The sequence below is a fragment of the Palaemon carinicauda genome, chromosome 28 (assembly GCF_036898095.1).
Source record: "Palaemon carinicauda isolate YSFRI2023 chromosome 28, ASM3689809v2, whole genome shotgun sequence".
In the NCBI taxonomy this organism is placed as follows: Eukaryota; Metazoa; Arthropoda; class Malacostraca; order Decapoda; family Palaemonidae; genus Palaemon; species Palaemon carinicauda.
In genome coordinates, this window is record NC_090752.1 from 67,998,967 (window position 1) to 68,006,466 (window position 7,500).

The 7,500-nt window shown below is 33.7% G+C and overlaps 1 protein-coding gene across 1 annotated transcript in view; it reads right to left on the reverse strand.

The window, feature by feature from the left end:
- Positions 1-7,500, reverse strand: part of LOC137621876 (uncharacterized) — a 77,938-nt gene that overhangs the window by 23,043 nt on the left and 47,395 nt on the right. The gene's annotated exons all lie outside the window — the stretch shown is intronic.

Here is a 7,500-nt window from a genome sequence, read left to right on the forward strand (position 1 = left end):
CAATTCAATCATCCAGATTTCCCCCTTCATGCCCCGCCCAGCCCTCATGCCCACTCGCCTGCCTCGGAAATGGGCATGATATTCCAATTCTCCCCTTGAATATCATGTCAGTGAGAAATGATATGATCATATCACAATTGAATGGCTAACAACAAATTACCGCACGTACTATGTGGACATTTTCTGCTTGTTTTAGTTAGTAGGTAGTGTAATTATTTCCCCCCTGGAAGCTTCAAATTTCCCCCCTGGGGGAAATTTCCCCCAGGTTGGGAACCACTGCTGTATTAGATTTCCAGAATATAGAACTCCAACGTCAAGGATAGGATGTCCTATTCAATTCTATACTTTCAAAATCTCATATTACCCTTCCATTTTCATTCTATTTTTCCATTATGACTATGGTATGGTTTTAAGAAAGGATGTTGATCATTATATCTTTTAAAAAGATGTATATATTTGTTCTTAAAACCTGAGTTTGTATGTGAGAGGTGTCGCCTTTCAGAAAAACCTAACAATACCTTAGCAATATTTCGGACAGCAGATATCACCATAATTCTTTTTTTTTCCATTATGACTATGGTATGGTTTTAAGAAAAGATTATTTTCTTTTAAAAAGACTTATATATTTGATCTTAAGACCTAAGTTTGTATGTAAGAGGTATCGCCTTTCAAAAAAATCTAATTACCTTAGCAATACTTCAGAAAACAGATATCACTTTATGATTCCTTTGGAGAGGAAGCCCCTTAATCCATAAATATTCAGACTCCAGTAACTTTCATGTGAGAGATAGTCGTAACTGCGAAGATTTCTGAGGCTCTTTCCTTTTCATTAACTAGTTCACGCCAAATGCAAATTATTCTCATGCTGATAAATTTACATTCATCATCATCATCATTATTTCAGCCTTCAAAAGTCCTTTGTTGGATGTAGGCCTTCCCCAGGTTCCTCCACAGACTTCTATCCCAAGCTATTCTGTGCCACTGTTGCTTATGTTGGTCTAAGTCATCTCGCCAGCGGGGTTTTTTTTTTTTGTCTTCCTCGGTTTCTTGTGTATCCTCGGGGTGTCCAGAAGGTTGTTCGTGATGTCCATCTGTTGTCTGTCATCCTGGCAATGTGCCCCGCCCAGTTCCATTTGAGCTTGCTAATGGTTTCAGTTTACATTAGACGATTATTTATCGTAGAGGACAATACATAGGATATAATCATCTTAATATTTCGCTTTTGGAAAGTGTGACTATGACTAAGTGATGCAGCACTCGTATCATGTTTACTAGGTCCTGGATCGTTCCTAGTCCACTCCACCTTGCTGTATATGGGTGGCAGCGTTTAGTGGTTTAGGATAGGGCGTGAGGCCACCGAATTCACTGCTGAAAAATAGCTTATAAACCAGAAGGTTACGTCCTTCTAGCATCACTCCCTTCTGAAGGATACAGGGTGTCCAAAAATAATGTATACACTCTTTGGATTGTTATAACTTGTTCAATTCATTGATATTAACGTGAAAAACAGATTCACAGGAGAGAAACAATGCACATTTAAAGATTCTGAGAGTTCACAATGAAAAAGTAAGGATACGGGGGGCAATTTGAGAATGTTAAAATAAAGATCAGCTCACATAAAGTGTTCAAACTGGTTGCCGTTCTGCTCTAGCTATTCAAAGTCAAAGAGTGTATACATTATTTTGGGACACTGTATAAAAACGTCATAAGAAATTCTTTTCAAAGATCTAAAAGGAAAAGAAAATCCTCAGACTATGATTTAATGTTAATTTGTTCTCTTCATTTATTTATTTCCTTATTTCCTTTCCTCACTAGGCTATTTTTCCCTGTTGGAGCCCCTGGGCTTATAGCATCTTGCTTTTCCAACTAGGGTTGTAGCTTGGATAATAATAATAATAATAATAATAATAATAATAATAATAATAATAATAATAATAATCTGTATTCATATATCATAGATTTCCGAATCATGTATTATCAATTTAATCTTAGGAATGGATTCCTACAAGAGAAAGCGTTACTCTGACATTCGTTCTTCTGCCTCCAGCATCGAATCTAACAAGGGACTTTTCTTAAGATGTTGATCAATAGGGGGAAAACACTTCAGAAGGAATGAACCTAATTAATGATTAAGGGAAATATCCTAAAGTGTGCTTTAGGCGAGAGAGACGTGTGAAGAGGTTCCAGGAGTGGAGCGGCTGTTCCAGTAGACTAATTAAGTCTGGCCTGACTTCCATAACATCGGGAGGTAGTTGGCGCCTTGCTCAATTATTATTATTATTATTATTATTATTATTATTATCATTATTATTATTATCATCATTATTATTAGAAAATAATAATAATAATAATAATAATAATGATAATGATAATGATAATGATAATGATGATAATAATAATAATAATAATGATAATGATAATGATAATGATGATGATGATGATGATGATGATGATGATGATGATGATGATGATGATGATGATAAACTGTCCATGTAATCTTGCCAAAATTTTCAAAAAGAGAAAAACACAACGGCAAAAATCAGATTAAGAATAATAGTACAATTTTAAATAAGTTAAAAGCCAATAAACGTGAGAATGTTAGAAAAGAAAGGGTAAATTTTACTAAAAGAAACTATGTTAAAAACAGATAAACGTGAGAATGTTAGAAAAGAAAGGGTAAATTTTACTAAAAGAAACAATGTTAAAAACAGATAAACGTGAGAATGTTAGAAAAGAAAGGGTAAATTTTACTAAAAGAAACAAGTTAAAAACAGATAAACGTGAGAATGTTAGAAAAGAAAGGGTAAATTTTACTAAAAGAAACAATGTTAAAAACAGATAAACGTGAGAATGTTAGGAGAGAAAGAGTAGATTTTACTAAAAGAAACAATGTTAAAAACAGATAAACGTGAGAATGTTAGAATGGAAATGGTAAATTTTACTAAAAGAAACAATCTAAAACTAATCAAATCTGGAAGAGATGTCAGGAGATGATGAACGTCCCACTGCACACTGCACACTGCACTGCAGTTTGCTACATGCAGTTGTGCATCTTGGGGGAGCCGGAATGATTTATGAAGCCATAAAATATTTACGAGATGATACTGAGTCTTTCCCGAGGGATCTTCTTCATGTCAAAATGACGAGAATGTCTTGAAGGAGATTTCCAGAACGCTCGTTAAGATATAAAGCACGAATGTTAATGAATGTCATTTGCCTTTTTATTTATTGCTTCCGCTAACGAAATTAGGAGATTATGATTTTACCCTTAGTGTGTCACTTGCTTTTTTATTTATTACTTCCGCTAACGAAATTAGGAGGAGGTTATGTTTTCACCCTTGTTTGTCCTTTAGTCTGTTTGTTTGTGAACAACTTCCTGGCTGGCCACAATTTTACTCAGAGTAGTGAAACTTAGAGAGCTCGTTAAGAAATAAAGCACGAATGTTAATGAATGTCATTTGCCTTTTTATTTATTACTTCCGCTAACGAAATTAGGAGGAGGTTATGATTTTACTCATAGAGTAATGAAACTTTCAGGAATTAATTGCTATGATAAGACGTGGAATTGATTCAATTTTGAAAGTCCTGAACTTCCGGGCTGGCCTCAATTTCCCTCATATAGAAGTGAAACTTTCAGGAATTAATTGCTATGATAAGACATGGAATTGATTCAATTTTTGAAAGTCCTGAACTTCCTGGCTGGCCACAATTTCAATCACAGAGTAATGAAACTTGCAGGAATTGATTTTTATGTTAAGACGTGGAATTGATTCAATTTTGAAAGTCCTGAGTCAAAGGTCAAAGTACAGGTCAAGCAAAAGGTTGAGAAATAAGATACCGTGGCGGAGGTCGGCGATCCCAGATGCTTTTTCTAGTTCCAAAGAAGTTTCTTGAGATATCTTAATGGAATCACTGTATTGCACATTGAAATATAAACAATGAAGTAATTTGAAGTATGTTGTCCAACACCATATCCTGGATAAAGAAGAAAAAAAATGAATTCTACCATGGATTTTTCCTTTTTAATTCATAAAAAATCAAATTATATCCTTATTTGATATGAACTGTTATGAGAGACAAAGTAATCAGTTTGTTACAAATCATCTTATTTCCCAAAACAAAAAACTAGAATAAAATAGTTTAAAATTCGATAACAGGATAAATTTGATTCATACTGCATTAAGCGTGAGATAACTCGGTTGAGGCAATTATAGGGCGGAAAATATAGTTGGCAAATAGGAAATTCTCTCTCTCTCTCTCTCTCTCTCTCTCTCTCTCTCTCTCTTCGGCGTCAATGACCTTAGATGTCAGGATGCCAGAAAACCTTGAATTAATCAGTCAATCTCTCTCTCTCTCTCTCTCTCTCTCTCTCTCTCTCTCTCTCTCTCTCTCTATCTCTCTCTCTTTAAACTGAGTCACTTCGAACAAAAAAAAAATAACTTTAGAAAGATGTACACTATTTAAATAATAATTGTGGATTTTGCAGGCCTTATACATACATACATTTACCAAGGCACTTCCCCTAATTTTGGGGGGTAGCCGACATCAACAATGAAACAAAAACAAAAAGGGGACCTCTACTCTCTACGTTCCTCTCAGCCTAACAATGGACTCAACTGAGTTCAGCTGGTACTGCTAGGGTGCCACAGCCCACCCTCCCCCGTTATCCACCACAGATGAAGCTTCATAATGCCGAATCCCCTACTGCTGCTACCTCCGCGGTCATCTAAGGCATCGGAAGCAGCAGCCCCCTGTGGCCGCGGGGGGCATAAAAACAATTAGAATAGCGCCAACGTTATCCCTGCGTGTCGTAAGAGGCGACTAAAAGGGACGGGACGAGGGGGCTGGGAACCCCCTCTCCTGTATCTACATCCTGTGAGACATCGGCAGGCCTTATACTAGTGAGATATCCTACATTTTTAGATTAAACCCTCCTAGAAAAGGAGACCTCTCGGTCTATAATATTAAGATGATATCAATGCTTCAATGACGTAACTGCCATTCAAAACCTATAAATATTTTTCTTTAGAATTTTCATCTTTAATTTTCTTATACAAAAAACCTTAAAACTATTTTATGGATGAAGGATTTAACCCTCCTAGAAAAGGAGACCTCTTGGTCTATAATATTAAGATGACATCAATGCTTCAATGACTGCCATTTAAAATCTATAAATATTTTTTTTTTTAGAATTTCTAACTTTAATTTTCCTATACAATAAACCTTAAAAACTATTTCATGGCTGAAGGATTTAACCCTCCTGGAAAAAAGAGACCTCTTGGTCTATAATATTAAGATGAAATCAATGCTTCAATGACTGCCATTCAAAATCTATAAATATATTTTTTAGAATTTCCAACTTCAATATTCTTACACAACAAACCTTCAAAATTTATTTTATGGATGAAGGAGATTCTACCTGGTGGAAGCCTATGTCTAGGGAACTCCTGCTTGATATTATGGAAATCCATGTGGCAAAGTTAGCAGAGCTAAGTTTGAAACCTTTAGTTAGCATAAACTCTAAAGGTAAACAAACATTATGGGCCAAATGTCACAATTAGATATCAAGATGCGTAAGTAAACATAATTGAATGGAGAAATATTGTTATCCTGAACGCTTAAATTACAGGGATTTTAACATTAGGTGTCTAATCTAACCTGTTTTATTATTATTATTTTTTTTTTGCATTTATATGCTTTAGAATAACTCGAATGCCTATTTGTAAGCTGGACATAAAACGTAAAACTGTAGGCGTAAAAGCTTATATGTAAGTAAAATTTGAGTAATGAATTTATTTCATACATTCAAACACACACATATATATATATATATATATATATGTATATATATACACACACACACACACATATATATATATATATATGAAATATATATATGTATATGAAATATATATATATATATATATATATATGTATATGTATATATATGTATATGTATATGTATATGTATGTATATGTATATGTATATGTATATGTATATGTATATGTATATATATGTATATGTATATATATGTATATGTATATATATGTATATGTATATATATGTATATGTATATATATGTATATGTATATATATGTATATGTATATATATGTATATGTATATATATGTATATGTATATATATGTATATGTATATATATATATATATATATGTATATGTATATATATGTATATATATGTATATATATGTATATATATGTATATATATATATATATATATATATAAGTATATATATATATACACACATATATAAATATATATTTATATGCATATATATGTATCTGTTATAACAACAGAAGATGAAGAAAGGCAACGTTGGATGGAACACTTTGGTGAGGTCATGAATAGGAGATGTGAAGGGGATAATTTGATTGATCTAACTGAAGCTAATGAAGACCTTGATGTGCCCATGAATGAATTCAGTATGTTTGAAGTCGAAGCCATCCTCAAAACACTAAAGAGATGGAAAGCCCCTGGATACGATGGAGTAACTGCATAGGTGATACTGGCCGAAAATGAAGTGACTCCCAGAATACTTACAAGGTCATTTTGTAGAATGTGGCATGAAGAGGCAAAACCTGATGAATGGGAGTTACGAATGTTGGTGAAAATGGCTAAAAAAAGGAGACCTGACTGATTGCAATAATTACGGAGTCATAACACTTACGTTAGTTGTTAAGAAAATATATGGCATGCTTATTCTAAAGAGATTGGAGAGAAAGATTGATGAAAAGCTAAAAGATGAACAAGCACGATTTAGAAGAGGTAGAAGTTGCAATGACCAAATTTTCATTTTGAGACTTTGTACAGCAATGCGTAGAATATAGAAAACCACTTTTGATGGCATTTGTGGACTATGAAAAAGCCTTTTATAGTGTACACCGACCAATTTTGTTTAGAGTTCCTCTTAAATTATGTAAATTTGATTAGGTCTGCATAGCAAGTGCAAAGTTAATGGTAGTGGAATCCTATCAAATGAATTTTCAGTGAACAGCGGAGTACTCCAAGGGAATGTGTTGTCACCTATGTTGATCCTCCTCATGGGTTTTGTAATGCGTAAAACACTTGGAGATGGTGGAGAAGGATTGGACTGGATTGGTAACAGGAAATTAGCTGTCCTAGAATATACTGATGACTCTGTCCTAATTAGCAGAAGACCACAGGATGTGCAATGCTTGATTATCAGAATGCATGAAACGTCACAGGAGGCTGGGCTCAAGATATATAAAAGAAAGATAGATGATGAGAACATAATATGCAATGTTAGGTGAAATATTATAAGATGGAGAGAGGATTAATGAAGCAGATTCATCTAAGAATTTAGGAACTATGATCTCTAATGAACGCTTCAAAACAGCAAACCAGACAATGGTTAGATTAAATAAAATTTGGAAATCGAATTGCCTAAATTTACATTTAAAAATCGAGCTATATATCAGTTTAGTAAGTATTTATTACAGTATGGACATGAGTCATGG